The 20630-nt window shown below is 49.3% G+C and overlaps 1 protein-coding gene and 1 non-coding gene across 10 annotated transcripts in view; one reads left to right on the forward strand and one right to left on the reverse strand.

Annotated features, from left to right (window-relative positions):
• The window catches only part of Prkag2 (protein kinase AMP-activated non-catalytic subunit gamma 2), a 269363-nt gene that overhangs the window by 104748 nt on the left and 143985 nt on the right, over positions 1 to 20630 (reverse strand). The gene's annotated exons all lie outside the window — the stretch shown is intronic.
• On the forward strand, positions 7218 to 7324 carry LOC113458393. Its single transcript, XR_003378783.1, has one exon. It is a non-coding gene; the product is annotated as a U6 spliceosomal RNA (small nuclear RNA).

Below are 20630 nucleotides of genomic sequence, written 5' to 3' on the forward strand. Positions count from 1 at the left end.
AAAAAAAAAGAAGGGGAAGGGCACTGTGTCAGACAAAGGAATAGGTGAAATGCCAGATGCAGGGCAAGGTTCACATATGTGGAGAACCTGTGATTAGCTTAGGGGTACGGGGAGGATCTTCCTAGAATCAAAAAAGCATGTCCCCCTCTTCCCCCTGGCGGGTGAAATGTCTTCCAGCACCCTGCAGCACTTCCTGCCTGCCACACATCCTGGGTCGTCTGCTTCTCAGCCACCTACCCTATAGCTGAAGAACATTTGGTTACTTATCCACTTCCATTTGTCAAGTTAATAGTGGAGTTCATATGTACTGACTCCAGTTCCCAAACTCCTTTACCATAAAGAAATTGAGATGCCATCAAGGGACAGGACCAAAGATGTAAAATCATGTAAAATTCTGTTTCAGCCATGTGAACTCTTTCTCTGGAAAGGGTTTCACAGGTCAACGGGAAAGAGAGTCTGGAGATACCTGGCTCACGGAAAGGCAGGAAGAGGCGCTAAGAAGGGTGAAGGGTGTGCAGAGGAGGGGCTGGGCCTGGGACTCTGAGTGCTCCTCACACTGGGTGGCCTTGGCCAGGCAGCTTTCTCGCCAAACTGGCAGGGACAAAGATCAATTGTCACCACGTGGGTTCTGACTTCTCAGTCATTATTTAGAAAAGGCCATAGGGCTGGTGAGGACATTCCTGAGTGATTTTCTGTTTGAATTTTGTGTCCCCATTAGTAAATCAAGGGGCAAGAAGAACAGCACCACCTCTCCATTCATTTACAACCCAAAAGGGCGGCACGTCCAGCCTTTTGATGTTGTGACGCCTGCTGTCGTTTATGAAGTTTATGCTCAATCACCACACAATCAAGTTACAAAAGAAAAATCATAAAAGAATCTCATAATGTTTTAAGTGAGTTTATGACCATGTTGGGCTCCATTCATAGCTTTCCTGAGATGTGTTTACATAGACTCATTAGTACTTTCTCACTAGACAGACTACAACTTGGCTATCTACAAGAGCCAGGTGCCTGTTCTACACATCAGTAGCTCCCAGGCAGCCTCTGGGGCCCAGCTTGGTGCAGGAGGATGAGGAAGCCAGAGGCCCAGTTCAGGTGTGGTGGGGGAAATGGGACAAGGGCAAAACCAACAGCAGATCAAACACCTTCAAATACCCCTGTGCTAAATGCATGTGTCCCCGGAGGGAAGAAGGACGCAGAGAGGGGCAGCTAACCTGCAGCCAGAGGGGGCAGGTCCACTCTAACATCTGAGGATGGGGTCTCCGACCTAGAGAGCAGCATGGATGGTCTCCAGTGCAGGTGACTTTCATACGAGGTGGGGATGCGCATGGCAACCCAAGAAGGAAGCCAGATGGTTCCCTCATTAGGTTTCTTCTGAGAAGCAGCCCTCCTCGGCTTCTGAAGGGGCTTGCTGAGGGCTGCTGTCAGCTCTGAGGGTGAACAATGGCTTTGATTTTTACCCCCCTGGCTGCCGCAGAGCCCATGAATAAGCCCAGTGAGTGAACTGAAATGGACCCTGGCAGCCAGACAGAATGCCAGACAAGTGTCTCCAGACACCGGGGAGCCATGAGCCGGTGACTTCACAGGGCCTGGCTGGCCATGCTGGCAGTGGGAGCTGCGGCCTAGAAGTGGGAGGAGAAGGCAGGACAGAGATGCCAGCGGAGAGGAGAGCCCTGCCCTTACGATTCCTGGGCAAGGCTGAAGCAGAGGCCTGGGCTTTAGAAGCTCCGAGCTCTGGGCCTGGATTTACCCCTAACTCACCATGGGCCCCAAAGCATGCCCACCTCATATGACCAGATACAAATAAGCCGAGTGCTGCAGAGGTATGCATGTGCTTGGATCCATGTTGTGCGAACAGACCAAGCTGGAGCCATGAGACAGCATTGGCCTTTTCATACATGGGAGACAGAGAGGGGACAGACTTCACTTTGTTGACTGCAAATCTAATAAGCCAGGGGAATAACAACTGTTTATGGTGGGGTGGGGAATGGCAGTGTGGCTTTCTGAGGTACAAACTGCCTGTCACAGTGACGAGGGCCTGATTAGGGTTCTTAGTTTGGGGGTCGTAAGAAGAGCAGCGGCATAGGGATGGTGCTGGACAAAAAAAGGCACGAACAGGGAGGGACAAAAATCCTTGTGGCTGGAGAGCCATGCACTGTCAAAAGGGACACAGACCACTAGACCCTATAGGAGTCACAGTTGGTGTTTATGACACTGGAGTATGGAAGCTGCAGAAGCAGCTGCCCAGGGACTGTTTGCTTAGCATGTCTTCCCTCTGGGAGGGCTCTGCTCTGACTTTTAATTAATTCATTTGTAGTACTGGGATTTGAACCTATGGTCTTGCGCATGCAAGGCAAGCACTCTACCACTGAGCCATATTCTCAGCCCTCTTTTTAGTTTTTATTTTGAGACAGGGTCTCACTAATTTATCCAAGGTTGGCCTTGAACTGTGGTCCAGGCTGAAGCTGAACTTGCCCTCCTCCTACCTTAACTTTTGGGGTAACAGGATTATAAGCCTTTGCAACTTGGTCTGGCTTCTGTTGCTGTTTTAAACGAGGTACTGGTTTTATCCCCAGAACCAAATAAACCGGGCATGGTGGTACACGCCCGTGATCTTAGCACTTGAGAGAAGGAGGCAAGAGGGCCAGAAGTTCAAGGTTATCTTCCACTATCAAACCAAGCTTGAGGCCAGACTGACGTACGTGAGGCTGTGTCTCCAAGACCAACCAACCGGCCAATCCCCAAACAACCAAACACGAAAAACCAAGCCCAGTTCTGTGCTTACGTTTGCTTCCTTACGTTTGTTCCTGGGTAAGTACTATGTCAAGGTGACTTTTGGGCTAGCAGACCCTCTTTCCCCAGTGGTATTTTCCACATGATGTTTTCCCACAAGTTAGTTCTGTCATTTTATTCTCTTTGACCTACAATTTGAGTCGCTAGGTCACTTTTCTAGGCCACTTCGCCATCACCTGCCTTGGTGGGAGTGGTCACGGTCCCTTCCACCTGTCCTCATCCCTGGCTCCAGACTCTGGGAGGAGCCTGTGCCTGCTGCCACTGTGTCAGGCAAGACTTTGGAACCCTTTACACTCTCTACAAATACGCTGTTTAAAATTATGTTTTGCCATTTGTAAATGAATCAGTATTTTTACAGCCCCTTGGTTTTAGTTTCTAATATAATGAATAGAGATACTTATGACCATATAAACAACTGATATTAATTTCTCACTAACATATATTTAAAATAAAACAAAAAGGGAAAGGAGTTCTATATATTTTTAGGTATTATAAATGTCTTTAATACATGGGTCAAGAGAAAATGTTAGATTTATGTAACTGCTTTTTCATTCAGCCTATTCGATATGTGGTCTTGGATGAAATACATATATTACTAGTAATATAAAACATATAACATGTTATTAATATATACCATTGTATATTATATGTGTTCTCAATGTAATAAACACACAAACACACACACACACACACACACACACACACACACACACACACACTATATAATCGCCTCAGAGAGGCAGAATAGAGAAACTATCAGCGTCTGAGAATGACTCTTAGTGACTGCAAGGATCCTTGGACCTCACATCAGGACCAGTGCTCTATCCTGATTCTGTCCCTTTTCTCCCTTGATGATTCTTGTCGACCTTCTTCTCCTTGTGAGAATCCAAGCCCCGCAGTTGGGACCACATGGTAAGACACAGGCCATCTCTTGTATCTACTTCACTGAAGTCCCTGCTTCCCTTGGCTAATCAAATCCCAACACTATGAAGAACAAGGACCATGGCTTGGATCTGGGTCCCCTCTGACAAGGACCCTGTGTGCATAACTGCTACTCGTTGCTTCATCGTTCTCCCTGGGAGTGTTTACATTTTAATGTAAAGACAAAAGTGTGACAAAGATGACACAGAACACAACCCTCAACGTGCTCTAGATGGGAATGGAAGATGCTGAACACTGATGAGCAGGCTTAGGTGGGGCACTTCAGGGTAGCATCTCCTCCAAAGTGAAGGCCCATGGTAGGTAAGACCAGCTCTGTTCAGAAAGCCTTCCTTCCAGACCCAGAGGCTCAAAGGTTGCGGGTATGTTTCAAACTCCAAGAAGCCCAGTGGCAAAAGAACGCCTAGGTTTTGTCTGATGTTTTTTGCTCTTTAGGTCCATGTGTGACTTTCTCAGGGATGTTATAGGATGCTGGAGATATCAGAACATCCTGGCACAGTGATTCATGGTCCTCTTTGATAATGAGTTATCTGTGGAATCACAAAGGGGACAGGTGTCATTTGGGGGTGTGTGTGTGACAAAATATGGATAGTCCCAAGAGAACCAAGGTGGGTTAGAATCAGCAATGCCTGGACAGCACACTTGCCCCAACACTTGCTTTATTTATTTGGTGTACTGCATATGTGCATGCATGTAATATTTACATGCATGGTGTGTACATGTACATGTGTGCACATGAAGACCTGAGAATACCCTCAATTGTCATTGTTCAAGGGCTATGAACTTTTTTTTTTTGAGACAGGCTCTCTCAGTGACCTGGGGTTCCATTAGGTCAGGTTGGATGGCAGATAACTTCAGGGATCTGCCCATGTCTCCCTTTCTCCTGCACTAAAATTATAAACAGGAACTAGTACATCTGGCTTTTTTTTTTTAATGTGGAATTTGGGAACTGAACTAACTTTACCAACTGAGCTATTTTCCAAGCTTATTCTTTTCATCTACTTAAACAGTAATCACATTTACTTGTGTGTGTACACATGTTAATGTATGCCACAGTGCTTGTGTGAAGGTCAGAGAATAACTTCAGGAACTGCTTATCCACCACACACGTCTAGTCCCAGGGATCGAACTCAGGTCATTAGGTTAGGCTTGCTGTGCCTTCACCCACTGAGCATCCTGCCAGCCCATTCCCATCATCTCCTTTTGGATGGAGGAGACCCAGGCTCTGAGAGGTGAAGCTTCAGCCCAGAGCCCAGGCCAGTCCCATGACCGCTTAGGTGCAGCTCTCCTGTGCCAGAAGAGCTTTCACATACAGATGTCACAACCACTGTCAGTCCAAACAGTAAAAGGACGGAGGTTCTCCAGAGAATGATACATTTATAGGGACTTGGTGTGGGAAGTCCTTCTGTATATGTGTTGCTTTTTATTGGTTAATGAATAAAGAAGCTGCCTTGGCCTGTGATAGGGCAGGGTAGAGCTAGGTGGGGAAACTAAACTGAATGCTGGGAGAAAGAAGGCAGAGTCAGGGAGATGCCGTGTAGCCTCAGCCAGAGACAGACATGAGGAACCAGCTGCATGGCGATACACAGATTAATGGAGATGGGTTAGTTTAGGATGTAAGAGCTAGCCAATAAGAAACTAGAGCTAACAGGCCAAGCAATGATTTAAATAATATAGTTTCTCTGTGATTATTTTTGGGAGTCTGTGTGGCTGGGAAATGAACAAGCTGCCTCCTATTCCAGGGACCAGCAAATGTTTACAAGAAGACACAGGCTATATTAAATTATATACATGTGCAAAGACCAGGGAAAAAATTTAAAGGCTAAGTGCAGAGGGCACCATAAGTAATTTTGTACCCGTATCCTAATAATAAGGGTTACTACCAAGGGTGGCAGCAATCCAAGCCGAGCCAGGCAGTTGTTGGGCAGATGCCTGCGGAAGCATGCTCTGGGCAAGGCTGTGGGAGTCTTTGTGCCAGGCTGTGGCTCTGGCTGGGCCTATTGTGGTCACTCTTGGAATCACAAACGTGTGACACGGATCTCCTTCAGATGTGTTCTTAGAGGGAGACTGGATGCCTATCTGGGACCAGAGAAGTCACTGTAACCTTGATTTCCCTGAGGCATTTGTTTACAGAATTCGGTGGGCAGTGGCCACAGCAGAGCTGGCTGCTTAGTGCAGCCAGGCATCTCCAAGGCACAAAGCAACAGGGCTGTGCTGTGGGCGAACTTGGAACTAAGATCAAGGAAGGTCAAGTGGCCACCAGGCCTCCGAATGTGGACTTTCCAGATAGTCCCTGACTGAGTGGGAAACTCCATGGTAGTGCTCCCTCACTGCACTGAGGAGGGTGCTCCATCTCTAGCCTTTTTGGCAATTCCTAGTTTGGAATCGGCCATATGGTCATAGTTTTAGTTGCTGGGACGACTCCTTAGGAACTGGTAAAGAAATCTTTCCTTCCTCTTTCATTTAGTGTGTGTGTGTGTGTGTGTGTGTGTGTGTGTGTGTGTGTGAGAGAGAGAGAGAGAGAGAGAGAGAGAGAGAGAGAGAGAGAGAGAGAGACTCATGTAGCCCAGGATAGCCTCTATGTACACAAAGATGTTTTTGGATTGATTCTTTTGCCTCCACCTCCCCAGTGTTGGGATGACAACCATGAACCACTACATGTGGTTTTATGCAGTGATAGGAATTGCACCCAGGATTGTGTAGGCCGGGCAATCATTCTATCAGCTGAGGCATCCCCCAGCTCCAAGAAGTGGTTCTTAATCTACTGAGTCCTTGGACCCTCGGAACTGTAAGGAGTCGCACATGAACCCCAGCACACACATTCCTTGCTCATTCTGCTTCTGATGTAACATCAGGGTATTTCCAACCCTAAAGTTTGGTTTCTAGAATGCATGTGCCAAGGAGTCACCAAACATGCCCATGGGTCCTTTCCTACCAGATATGTGACTCCCACTGTGCCAGTTGCTAGCAGGAGCTGTGCCCACTCTGCAAGCCTGAGTAACAAAACCTGAAACCTCAGTAGATCTTGTTTGTTAATCTTCGCATAGCTGTGACAACATCCCTGATGGGAGCAGAGTCAGAAAGGAGAGGCTTATTTCTGGCTCAGTTTCAGGGGATATTAGCCTATCATGGCAGGAAGGTACCATGCCTGGGGCACTGTCCATGGTAGTAAAGCTTATGGTATGACTTGTTCATATTTTTGGTCAATTTTGAAGCAGAACACTTGGGTTGGGGTACAGACCTGAAGGCTACCCTCAAGTTGATCATGTCAACCAGCCATGCTCTGTATCCTAAAGATTCCCAAATCTTTCCAAACAATGCCCCCAGGTACAGACCTACTGTTCAAACCACAGGAGCTGTTTGAACACTAACAGCCCCTTTCCAGGAGAGTAGGGCAGGAGTTGACAGAAAGCCAGAGTGATAGCTGTCTGGGAACTGCCACCAGAAGCTCCTAAAGCATGCCTTTAAAGCCACAAATTACACCTTTGCTGTGGGAAGCAGCACATACACTGAAACTGGAATTATGCAGAGAAGATTAGCATGGCCTCTGCGTAAGGACAACACGCAAATTCATGAAGCGTCACATATTTTTCCTAGAAAACTATGCTCACATTCCCCAAAAATGGTTTATGGATGTTTGTCTTTGTTTAGCGTTTTGGTTACAAGTTATTATGACTAATAGTCAGGAAAAAAGCTAAACAAAGGAGATTAGATTCAGAGATTTTGCTTTGGAAAAAAAAGGGGAAGTGCTGTGATCTTTTACCCTATAAAGATTTGTTTGTTGTATTGGTTTAATAAAACACTAATTGGCTAGTAGCTAGGCAGGAAGTAGAGGTGGGGCAACCAGAACAGGAGAATTCTGGGAAGTGGAAAGCTCTGTCTGCAGTCATCATCCAGACATAGAGGAAGTAAGATGTGACTGCTTTGCTGATAAAAGGTACCAAGCCATGTGGCTAACACAGACAAGAATTATGGGCTAATACAAGTTATAAGAGTTAATAGGAAGCCTGAGCTAATAGGCCAACCAGTTTATAATGAACGTAGACCTCTGTGTATTTCTTTGGGTCTGAACAGCTATGGGACCTGGCAGGACAGAAACATCTGTCAACACACTTTGTGCTGCTTCTGCACTTTCTGTCATTCAGTTGTGTGTCTCTATTCAGAACCAATGATGGTGGCTCCTCCCCACTGCAGACCACAGAAGCCTCTAGCTGTGTGGCTTCCCAAATTATCTCTGCCTATCCAGTTGTTTTTAAATTTTATACTAGTGTGTTACATGCATATGTGTTTGTGTACCACATGAGTGCAGAGCCAGTGGAGGCCAGAGGATAATAGCAAGTCCCCTGGAACTGGAGTTATGGACAGCTGTGAGCTGTCATTTGGGTGCTGGAAACCAAATTTGGGTCTTCTGTTGAGCCATCTCTCCAGTTCCCTGAACTATCTCCTGAGGGCTCTATTTTGAACCTCTTCCGGAAAGGTAGCTTTGGGTCTCCTCATCATCCAGGGTCTGGGCTCAGAGCAGGTGAGATGGTGGTAGATGGTTCCAGGTGGGCTTTGAGCTACTGTCCCTACTGAGGCATGCCCTAGTTTTCCAAATGTGCAGGAATCTGGGAAAACTAGAACACACTTGTACGTGGGGACATGGGCTCTAGACCACAGTACTTAAAGCCTTTCTTGGTTTAAGGGCCATGCTCAAAAGGCAGGAGAAAGCTAGGGCTGGCACCATGGAGTTTGTGCTTAATGTCCTCTTGCCTAGCTCCCCTGCGGTGTTCTCTCGCTGGGCAATGGCTGGTGGCCAGGCTGGGTATTCCCTTCCAGGAGGCTGGCCACAGCCAGCTGCCACGGGACTCTGAGCAGGGCTCTCCTGGGGCTCTGTTGACTTGACACATCATCTGACACAGCCTGCCAAGCCCTTGGGCTCTGAGGTGCCAGCGTGATGGCTAGGGAGGCTGGGAAGGTGTCCAGGCAACGTCTGCTCAGAGCCATTCTGAGCACTCAGCTGTTCTCCTTCTTCCCAGAAAGAAAGGGATTGTGAGTACTGACCCCTGGCCTTAGTGATGCATGGGTGCCAGTCTCATGTACATACACATATGCACAAAATTAAAAATAAAATACATCGAAAACATTCATCCAATGTATAATTTGCCATTTTAAACTACACACACATGCATATACACATGTAATTTCAAAGTAAAATATATCTAATGCATTCATATGGTGTACAACTTATCATCTCAGAGTGTGCAGTGCAGGGGTGTGTCACTCACACTGCGTGGCTGTCCATCCCCTAAGTCTTTCATCTTCCCAAGCGCAAGTGTTACACTCCTTTGGTTTTCTCATGACTGGCTTACTTTGCTTAGTGTGTCAGGTTTTCTCATGCTGTCTCGCCATGTGTCGAAATCCCCTCTCTGCTTCAGGTTGATTAACACACAGCTACTCAGAGAGCTTCTTCAAACTCACCTCTGACCCTGCCTGCCCAGTCGCACCAGGTCTCTACCCCTTATTTCCATGGCCTCATGCCAAAGGCCCGGCACAAAGCTCCCGGATGCTTTGCTGGGGTGACCCTGTCCCTCTTGGCCAGAAGTTGTCTTTGCCGGTGCGAATGCTGGTCCTGTCCTCCAGGGGTCTGAGTATGTAGGTGCCCAGCCATGGTCAGAGAACTCGGTATAGTTAGCAGGCCCAGGGCAATGTCAGATTTTCTTGTCCTTCCACAGCCAAGTTCCCGAGGTGCTATTTGAGAAGCCCTGCCAAGGGTAATGTGACATTTACATGACACCAGGTGGGGCTGCGATGGTGACATAACAGGCAGAGGGGGGTGTGTCTCTGGGCATGGAGCCCACAACTCGGCACAGTCTGGTGATTCCGTGTTGTGTAAATTAAAGCACAAGTCACCTGTTCCTCCAAGTCACGGCTGAAACCGGCACCCTCTGATAGGACAACAAAACCACGATGTCTGCCACCTCCTAGCTCTTTCCTCAGCAGGGCGCATTTGATGGGGTATTATGAGCTTCCTTGGTGGACGCCACCAGGAGCTTGAGCGAACTGGCAGTAGGCAGAGTCCTTTGTTCTCAAGGACTTCAGCAACCAGTTCACTCTCTCTCACTGGCTAAGGCTGCTTACTTACAGTCAGGACTTTTGTCTGACTGTCAGTGACACAGACTAGACACACCTGACCTCTGCACTGGGGCACCTCCACCAGAAGGCAAGTAAAGTAGCTTCACCGCCCAAAGTGGTTCTAGGGAGAAGCTACTGTTGTTGGCTTGGTCCTTAGATGAGGAAGAGGCCATCTCTGCATATCTTAGAACTAGGCCCTCCCTGGAGACGGGTGGAAACCATGAGGACTGCTTCTGGAGGATGACTGACATCCTCTGAGCGACTGGCACAGGCAAGGCAGTCTGGGGTTGATAGAGGCAGGAGGCAGGTCCCACTATGTCTATATGATACTAGCTCTTCATGGCTCAATACCCACAGGGCCTGGGTTTCCTATTTGAGTTGTCCAGCATGTCCACAATGGCCCTGGGGTCCACAAACGCCTTCTCTTCCACCCTGTCACAGCTGCCTAGAACTTGCAGCCTCTGTCCTGGTTCACCTAGTTTCTTTTCCTTATTCCCTTGAACGTGCAGACTGTGACGGACTGGAAGCAGCTGTCGCTGACTGAGCATTAGGGGATTGTCACTCCTGGGCTGAGCTTATGATCATGGTACAGTGCCTGCAGGCATAGCTCCCACGGTCCTCTGCACTGTTGAGAAGGGTGCAGGCTCCCCAGCCAGGCCCAGGAACAGCAGCACCATGACGTGGGTCTGCTGAAGTGTATGTTCTGGGGGCCTGGAGCAGGGGATAGGATGGGCTTTGGGGAAGCAAGATCAGGCCTTCTCTGCAGGCCCAGGCCCACCTCGAACACCTCCAGTCTTTGACTCAGGACCCCTTTCTCTGGCCTGTAATCTAGAGTGGTATCCTCCCTGCTGGGTGTGTTCAGCTTTGGCAGTCGTTAATGAACCAATGAGATTGGCAGTAGCAGCGGGCACCCAAAGTACAGTTAGGTATCTGGAGCATAATGCCCCATAGTTCCTATGCTTAGGATAACGGAATGGAGCCAAGGAGGCGGCCAAGGACGCACCATGTTAGGATATTAGGACATGGCACCAGGAAGTGGATGAGCCTGCCACATCACAGTCTTTAGACAGAGAAAGGTATTCAGACAAAAGTGAACACGAGGTGAGAGAAGAAGGCTGGTATCTCGTCCACCATGAGCCAGAGAGAGGGGCTGGTGCTGGGGGAGTCTGGTCTTTAAGAAGGATTAGGACTGAGCTAAACTGGGGGGAGACAGGGGTAGACAAGGCAGAGGTGGTGGAGGGCAGTGGCTTGAGGCATAGTCCTTGTCCCAAACGGCAGAAGCCAGAATCCTCCACAGGAGACGTCTAGGTCAGCCATGCCTTTCCTCAAACAAGATGAATGAAATCGCCCTACAGGACGCTCGCAGTGCAGTTCTGAGAAACGAGGTTTTCATCCCTCAGCCCCAGTAGCAAACAAGTCTGACCAAGTCACTGCGACTGGCGCCTTCTCCCCCTGCACAGAGTGTGGGGTGACTCAGCAGCTCCCTCTCCAGTCTTCAGGACTGTAAGTTCAGGACTGGCAAGCACTGTGTTAGTAAGCTAAGCTCTGCTCTGGGCACTAGACCAGTGAGTGAAACAGAAAGGCCATGCCCAGGCTGGCATGGGCCTGCAGAGTCCCAGGGTAGCTTTACACAGGTGTCCCTGGTGACTCAGGCACAGGGACACAAGCTTTAGTCTGGGCCAGCATTTAGTACCTGCCCATAGATCCAGACTCAGCAGCTGGGTGGACATCCTAGAATTGGGCATTTTTGTTTGTTCTAGTTTTTCAAGGCACGGTTTCTGTGTGTTTTCCTGACTGTCTTGGGAGTTGCGCTATAGACCAGACTGGCCTTGAACTCACAGAGATCCACCTACCTCTGCCTGGGTGCTGGGATTTAAGGTGTGTGCCACCACACCTGTCTAATAAATATTCACGTGATGTCAAGATAGGCCTGAGATTCACACTGAGGGCCACCTGCTCCAGGAGGTCATCTGAGTTCCTGGTAAAGACTAGAAGCTTCTCAGTTATGCGTCCTGGGCTCTGAGAGCCACCTCTTGTGTAATATCCGGGTCACAGGTACCTTCCGCTCTCACACTCTTTAACCTTACCCAGGGAGAGTTTGGGATCCATGGGGAGCCCATGGGGTTGCCTGAGGACCCAAGAAGTCACAGAACATGTCCTGAGGCCAGGACATACATCATGATGATAACCTTCATGTGCCACTGGGGTTACACAGGAACAGAGAAAGGCCATGGCCAGCCCTTCCTCATGGGCTGTGGCTCAGGGCAGCACATCGTAACAAGCCCATGGCCCTGGCCGGAGTCCCTGGGCCTGAAAGGCGACTCCGAACATAAATGCTGACATTCCCCAGATTCTCCCTCTCCTGTGCTGCTTTGTTTCTACAGCTCTGGGATATGACACAGCTGTACCGTCCGTGCTCCTGGCGCTCAGCAGGTGTATGCGACCTGAAACTCCCATACTGCACAGCACCGTGTGGAACGCGCATTTGCATAGTTCCAGCAGACAGCGCCCCAACATGACTCTGTAAGAAGCCACAACTAACGAGTAGGTTTTCAGAAAAGTCCACAGTGTTAGCTCAACCGCACTCCCATACTCTTTGTTCTGTGTATTTGTTCATGGGTAGGGGCACATGTACGCATGCGTGGAGGCCAGAGGTATTGGGTATCTTTCTCCACCGTTCTCCGCTTTAGTTTTTAAGACAAGGTCTCTCTCTGAACTGATCCAGCAAGACTGACCAGACAGAAAAGCCTTAGGAACCTACAGGCCCCATCTTCTTGCCCTGGCACATGCCATTTTGCCTAGTTTCTTAAAGTGGGTGCTGGGGTTCAAAATCAGGTTCTCATGCTTTAAAAACTGAGCCATTTTCCCAGCCCCCATTTTACATTCTTCATATCCTTGGTTCTAGTTCTTTAAAAGACAAAAGGACCTTTCCATGTCAACAAGAAATGGGAACCAAAAGGCATTTACTGACTTTTCTCCTTGACATGAAAAGCAGACTAGGCCACTCAGCAAAACGTTTTCATCAGTATCGACAGGAGGTGAGCTGGGGGGCAGGTCCACACTGAGGCCAAGAACCTAATCCATAAAACAAGTGCCCTCCTGCAGACATGCCAGGTGGCTCCCGTCTGCTCCTCTTATCTTTCATGGATGCTCATCTTCTCTCCCCATCTGCCAGGAAGCCCGTGAGGGCCCCTCCACAGCCACACTCAGCTCAGGCAAATGTGACTTTGAAGCTTAATACTCATTCAATAATTCATTCCTAGGGATGAAGCATTTGTCCATGGGCCTGAGAACCCCAAGTTTAAGCAATCTGGAGAAAGCCTCATGTCAAATGATTAGATAATAGGGCCTTATCATGACAACACCAGGGTAAAGTCCTGGGGCACACATCCCCCAAAGGTAGCAAAGTTATGCTTCAGAGAGTGGGGTGAACCAACGAGGGGAAGGCAAAGTCCACAGGATCACATACTCTGAGTGTGAGTGCCGGGCGTTCTTTCATGCCAGGAAGAGACACGCCTGCTTCCTTCTGAGAGACACCAAAGAAACGAAGGGTTGTATGCTTGAAAACGTCTACAGAATAAAGTCAAGTGAGCATCCACCCTTCCGATGGCAGTCCTGTCCGGCGGGGGAACCCTCACACAGACTGTCTCTGCACCTCTCCAGGGGCCATTCCTGCTTTTTAGCCACCTTCCCTACCATGCACTCTAGCTGCTGCCTCCCTTCCAGCCTCGGTCTGCCCGTGGCTGGAAGGTCTCATCTGTTTCCCGCACCGTCTGCATTCTGGGGTTCACTCACCCATGAGTGTCAAGCCATGGAGGAAAGAGAAGTGGACCCCTGCCACATGCACTGTGCAGTGGAGAGGCCGAAGCTGCTCTGAGTGATAAAATCTGCTCTCAGGACTCCTCTGGCTGCTTCTCAATGTGTTGGTAACCTATTCTACCAATGGGCAAATGAATGAGTGGCTGCCCCTGCGCCCCTCTGGGGCCCTCTGTCCAGAGCATGACAACTTTTCTTCTCTTTGCTGTGGCTGAAGGATCGACAACTGCTCGTCCTTCTTGGTTGTTTAATAATTAAATGAACTCCAAGGACTTCCTTTCTTTCCCGCTGGACTTAAACTTTCTTGGGGTTGGGGAACTGGTTTAGTAGTAAAGCACTTGCCATGAGGCCCAGAGTGTGAGGATCAGAGCCCACATAAATGCCAACAGGTGTATGAACCTACTTGTAAATCCAGCCTTGGAAGGCCAGGATAGGGGATTTCCAGAGCAAGCTGGCCAGCAAAACTAGCTATATTCATGAACTCTTAAGTTTTTGAATGAGGTGGAAAAGCCAACAGTGGAGGACTCCAGAAGCCAGCCTCAGGTCTCCCATGCATTTGCATACATGTACACATGCGTTCTCATATGCGCCTTCACACACAAAGCGTGCATATACATATATACCCAACAACACACATGCTGTGGGACAATGGTTTGTACCCTGTCACTTGTATTTTAAATAAATGCCAATTAGCCAGTAGCCAGGCAGGAAGTATAGGCGGGGCAACCAGGCAGGAAGTAGAGGCAGGGCATCGAGAATTCTGGGAAGAGGAAAGTTTCAGTCTGCAGTCATTACCCAGATACAGAGGAAGCCAGACTCAGAGCAAGCAAGATGTGACTGCCTCACCAAAAAAGGTACCAAGCCATGTGGCTAACACAGACAATAATTATGGGTCAATATAAGTTATAAGAGTTAATAAGAAGCCTGAGCTACTAGTCCAATCAATTTATAATTAATGTAGCTTTCTGTGTGTTTCTTTGGTACTGAACAACTGTGGGACCTGGTGGGACAGAAGCCTCTGTCAACACACACATACACATGAAAGTGGCAAAAGAAAAGTACGTGTTTCATCAGAGTATAATAACACAGTAAAGTCCATAAGTCACGACAGAACAAGTGAACAGATGTGTACAGAACAGATGTGTGCTAAGACAAGCAGCCAGGACACTAATGTAACCTGTGCTTTGCTTCCATTGTCCTTCCTAGGCAAGGAATCATGTATTCTTTAACACCAGAGCTCTCTCTTTTTTAAAAAGAATTATTTATTTATTTATTATGTATACAGTGTTCAGCCTGTATGTCTGCCTTCAGGCCAGAAGAGGGCACCAGATCTCATTACAGATGGTTGTGAGCCACCATGTGGTTGCTAGGAATTGAACTCAGGAACTTTGGAAGAGCAGCCAGTGCTCCCAACTGCTGAGCCATCTTTCCGGCCCCATCAGTGCTTTCTTGCTCAGAAGCTGCAAGCTCCTCAGAACGTTTATCATGTGAATTTACCACCACACGTTTATTGTTTCTATTGCTGATGGGTGTCGGGTTAGTTTATCTTTGGGCTACTAGAGATGATGCTGGAACATTCTCTATATGCCTGTGCCAGAATTTCTGCTTGTTTTGTGATGTATTTAGTCAACACAAAAGATATTACAGTAAGAGAAAGAGGGGGGAGAAGGCTAACTGAGCATTGTGGGAGATCTATGATGTGTGAGGCCCACACCACTAACATCATGCACCACCCCCCACCTGTGAGGTAGGTGGTTAGGAACCTCTGTGCACCAGGATGCTCAGGAAAGTGCAGGGTGAGGGAGGCTGGTAAGTAGATTTTAAATCCAAGAAAGACAGCTTCAAAGCAAAGCGAATAGAAGCAAGAGTCCAGTACAGATGCTCACATGAAGGTCCAGGGAGAAACTGTCCCCTCAGACTGTTACTCCATGGCCCTGCTCTTGCAGCCTCAGCCACAGAACGAAAAACCCTGGTCCGAGTGAGGTTTCTCTGTGTGCCAGATACTATCTCCTGTAACTGACACCCCAGAGTGGTCAGCCAAACTGCACACACCCGAGATGACTGGCAGACCCAGGAGAACTTTGCAACATTCTGATAAAAAAGTCAATGAAATCAGGCTAAGCTTTTCCCTAGACAGAATGGAGGTGCTGGTTATTGTGCTTTCCTGTCACTTTAAGGGACAAGCCACACCCACTCCCATTACCTCTGACCTGCCTGCCGCCATCTTGGGCCCTTCCTTTTCTGCTTCCTTGACATGCGTGCTTTTTATTATAAGGAAGACCTGGGAATGTTATGGTTTTGGTCCCTTTAAGAGACAAGCCACACCCATTCCCCTCCCCATCCACTGAGGCAGGCTGATCTTCAGCTTCCAGCTTGAGCTCTTTCTCTTTTCCATCTTCCTCTTGGAGAGGTAACTTCGCTTCTGCCTCTCTCCCCACTTCTCTGCTTCCCCCCTTCTCTGTCTCTTTCTCCTCTTCTCTCTCTCTCTCTCCCTCCCTCCCTCCCTCTCTCTCTGTCCCCCCCTTCACCCTTCCTCCTCCATATTCCCCTGAATAAACATTCAACCTCACCCTGTATGTCGTGTCTATCCATGTTTCTGTCTTCTGCCCGTCCACCATGTGTCTCCCTGCCTGGAACCAGCCATTGCTCAGGGACCAGCAGCCGTCTCTGCCTGGGGCCCACTGCCTGCTGCCACATGGCCCGCCACCACTGCTCAGGCCACCACTCTGGGACTGGCAGCCATTTCTGCCTGGGACTGACTGCTCCCAGAGCCCGCTGCCTGCCACCACATGGCCCGCCGCCACCATTTGGGACTTACAGCATTTCTGCTGCCTACTGCCGCAGGGATCTTGCAGCATTTTTAAAAAAGAATAACACTGGTGCCTGGAAATCATCGGGAGAATTTAAGTGATTAAGCTCTGCTTAGGAAATCTGTCTGCTATCAGAGTTGGCTGGGCAGGAATACCTGGTGTTCTTTGCTTGCCAGTAAGAAATAAGCCTGTTTCCCTTTGAGGAACACCAAAGAAACACAGGGTTGTAAGCTTGTTTCTGTCGTGTATATGCATGTATGTGAGTGAACACACACACACACACACACACACACACACACACACACACACATCTATGAGAACTGGAGGTCGATCCTGCTGGGAAAATTGGAGAGCACTAACAGCTAAGATAGGATTGTCCCTGTGGTGTAAACACACATCCACATGTGCACACAAACACCTGTCCAGCGGCAGACAGAGTGGAAGGGCTACCCTACCTGCCTTCTCCCTCAGTCCAGGCCTGAAGCTGAGCTCGGCACATTTGTGCAGGAAGATGCAATGTGAGGGCCTACATGCAAGGTGGCCTGGGGACACCTGTTCTTCCACTGGGGTGGGGGTGTCTATCTGGGAGGGACTGTGGGAGGTTGTGATGATCCCATGCTCATTCTTTCTGGCTGCTTGAGTATTAGGAGGCCTTGTAGGCCAGCTCCTGCCTAATTTTTTCTTTTCCTTTCCTTTCTTTCTTCTCCCTCCCTCCCTCCCTCCCTCCCTCCCTCCTTCCTTCCTTCCTTCCTTCCTTCCTTCCTTCCTTCCTTCCTTTCTTTCTGGCTAAGGATATGGCTGTGGCTCTGCTCCTGTGCACAAGGGTACTCTGCACTGTGTTGTCAAGGGTAGATGAGGGAGAACGGGACTTTCTCAGAGTGAAAGAGATGTGATAATTGAGCAGAGATATTTGTACAAGGATTCAGAAGGAAACTATTCTGCCTGTCTGGGTTCTGCCCACAGCAAGCCTCCTAGAGAAACATCTTGGGTTTGAATGAATGTGCTCAGGTTCTGGGGTCCTAATCATGGATGTGGGCTGGGCTTCTCTTTGATTACACTCTACAAGGGGGTAGCTGCATTATAAAGTCTCAGGAGCAGAGCTGGCTTCTGAGTGCCCCTTTTCTAGTACCACATCGATGGATGTTGTTCCTGAGTACCATGGGCAAGCCTTCACCTGTCCAGCCCCCAAGGTTGGTGTGGAGGGTGGAATTTCAAGCCAAGAGCCTGCTAGAAGGGGAGGCGATGAAGTGAGTGGGTGGCAAACCTGAAAGGTGCACACACAGGAGCGGGGGAGAGGGAAGATGCCTCCTTCCTCTGAGCAGAAGGCCAGGCAATAACACACAGGACTCATTTCAGCAGATATCACCCTACCCTCGGGGAAAGCCAGGGACTTTCCAAGCTTCCTTTGACCCTGGAGTCTGGCTCAGCATCTTCCAGCCTCCTCCCTGACCTTCGCTCTCAAATGGGAAGGTGTGAAGGAAGCAGATTTCAAGCGAGGCTGCAGAGAACCTGCTTAGTACCAGGGCTCTGCTTCAGTCTGACTCTAGCGTTAACCAGTCAGGTTCCCCAGAAGAACAGACGGTGAAAGGGTCCAAGCTCTCTCTCCACCAGGAGCAGCAACTCAACCCGGAGGTAGAGTCCCAAGAGACCCAGCTTCCTGCTGTGGGCAAGGAAAGGCGAACACCTGGACCTGCTCTGCTTCCAGAGGATGCATGCGTGATAAACAAATTATTTGCCTTTTTTATAGGTGCCAAACTGAGATCTTCTTTCTTCTCTTCTTAGAGGAGAGACTTGGCCCACGGGGGCTGCCTTTGGGATGGGCACAGGTGCAGTGATGGTGGCCCTAGTCAGAGCTCCACGATGAATGTCCTTTGGTAACTGCTTCCCCTTCTCACCCTTGGCCTTGAGGAACCACTTGGAGTTAGCTGTCTTGTCAAGGAGTAAACAGAACTGGGTTCTGTAATATATGTTCTTAAGATGTCTAACCACAGGAAAGGAATTCTCTTTCTTCGGGGCCAGTTCCACACCAGCCTCAAAGGACCCTGAGGCACCTGCAGCCTGAGGCTGCCCGGATAGGAACATTATTGGCAGTGTGGAGTCTCTCAGAGGGATCTGAATTATTATCACAGCCTGAGGTCAGTCACACAGACAGGGTCTTTGCTGGCGTCATGTGACTAAATCCAGTCCTCCACGTCAGGAGGGCCTGGTGGGTGACTCTGGCCACCTGTGGCCTATGCCCTTACTCTTATCTTTGTGGGTATTCCATAAGCAATCCAGTTCTCTGTGTTGAAGCAAGGCCATCTGATACCACCACCTAACCCCAGTCATTTAGTGTCATGGAAGGAGCCACCATGACCTGGAGCGTCTCCCTGCGGCATCTCCCTGCGGCATCAGACAGGACATAGAAAGACCTGATCAAGAATCAAGTTAAGCAAGGCAAGCTGGGGGTAGGGGTGGAACCATGGCTGGTCAGGGCTCAGAGCAGCTCTGCTGTGGGAATGCCAAGTCCCTAAGGTGGGCATGGTGGCCATGGTGGCTGGTGCAAGCATAGTCAGAAGCTGGTTTTGTGTTAAAGATCAGGAAGGCTGACAGTGACCAGCTGGGTGCTCACTGGAAGCCCCTCTGAGGCCCCAGAAGACGGGTGGGAGAGGACAGGAAGGAGGCCAGAGACTTGTCTGAGGCCATTTGGGGCCACTTGGTTGAGCAGGACACACACTGAGGGCTGTCTGGCTCTAAACCTCAAACTGCTTTCCCCGTTAGTTCTCCAGAGAGCCAATTGCTGGTAAAGACAGATAATGAACAACTTTTAATTCTTACTGGCCTCAGAGAGCCCTAATTAATAAATTCAGAGATTTCCCACCCTTGGCAAGACCTGTCCGGTGAGACACTTATTGGCCTCTGAAACCTGAGATGCTCTTGTCACAGACAGCAGTAGAAGAAATTGTATGCCCAGCATCTCCTGAGGAGTGCTGATGTGGCCCCACAGCAAAGGAAAGCATTGGTTACGCAGTCAGCTGGGCAAGGCAGGGCTTGGCCAGCGGGTCTTCGCGGAACCTGTATCACCTTTATTTAGAAGCAGCTTCCTCCATAGAGTTGGCCCTGCTGAGGCCCAGCTAGTGAGACGACATCACCCATGCTAAGCACATTTTCCCCTTTCAAAGTCCATGCCCCAGACGATACTGGCCGTGATTGGAGTCTAATGAGACAGACATCATGCCTGGTGAATTACACAGAACTTGAGCACACGAACGTCACCTCTGGCCTCCATACACACACACGTGGATATGCAACTGTATACATATGAACACTCCCCCCCTCCACCATACGCATGCCAGGCAAGTACAGACGACAAGTCCCTAGCAGTGCAGGTATCTTGTAAGTTCTGCCTAAGCAGACCCTAATCTCCTTGGCTCCAAGCTCTGCAGTGACTCTGTGACACCCGGACCCGCTGGCCTTCAGAGCCGAACCTCACAGCCTCAGCGCCTCTCACTTCCCATCACTTCTGCCCAGGCAGAGCCCTGCGGTCTCCTGTGGTTGACTGTGACAACTGTGCTTCCACCTTCAGGGCCTTGGCACTGCCAGCCCGTCATTCCCCAAACACCCCACCCTCTCCGGAACGAACGCTTCTCACCCGTGCTCCAGTTCACAAAGGCCAGGCTCTGTAACCACAGTGAGAGGGCTCCGTGGACTTATTCAGCTCGTTTTCTCTGTTTCACCAATATATTAGAGGGCATATAACAATATCTAACTTGGGGGGCTGGAGAGATGGCTCAGCGGTTAAGAACATCGCCTGCTCTTCCAAAGGTCCTGAGTTCAATTCCCAGCAACCACATGGTGGCTCACAACCATCTGTAATAAGGTCTGGTGCCCTCTTCTGGCCTGTAGGCATGCATGGAGGTAGAACATTGTAAACATAGTAAATAAATAAATTTATAAAAAAAAACCAACAATATCTAACTTGCTCCTGCCACTAGCAAGTAAGCCCCAAGAGGTCAGGAACTCTCATAGGCTTAGCACTGGCACTGCTAAGGACAGGGTCTGGCTGTGCTAGATGCTGAGCACTGGCATTCCCCTGCACAGAGTACTGACAGTACCAGGCACAGAGTACTGACAGTCCCCTGCACAGAGTACTGACTATCCCCTGCACAGAGTACTGAC

This window comes from Microtus ochrogaster, unplaced genomic scaffold (genome assembly GCF_000317375.1).
Source record: "Microtus ochrogaster isolate Prairie Vole_2 unplaced genomic scaffold, MicOch1.0 UNK18, whole genome shotgun sequence".
NCBI lineage: Eukaryota > Metazoa > Chordata > Mammalia > Rodentia > Cricetidae > Microtus > Microtus ochrogaster.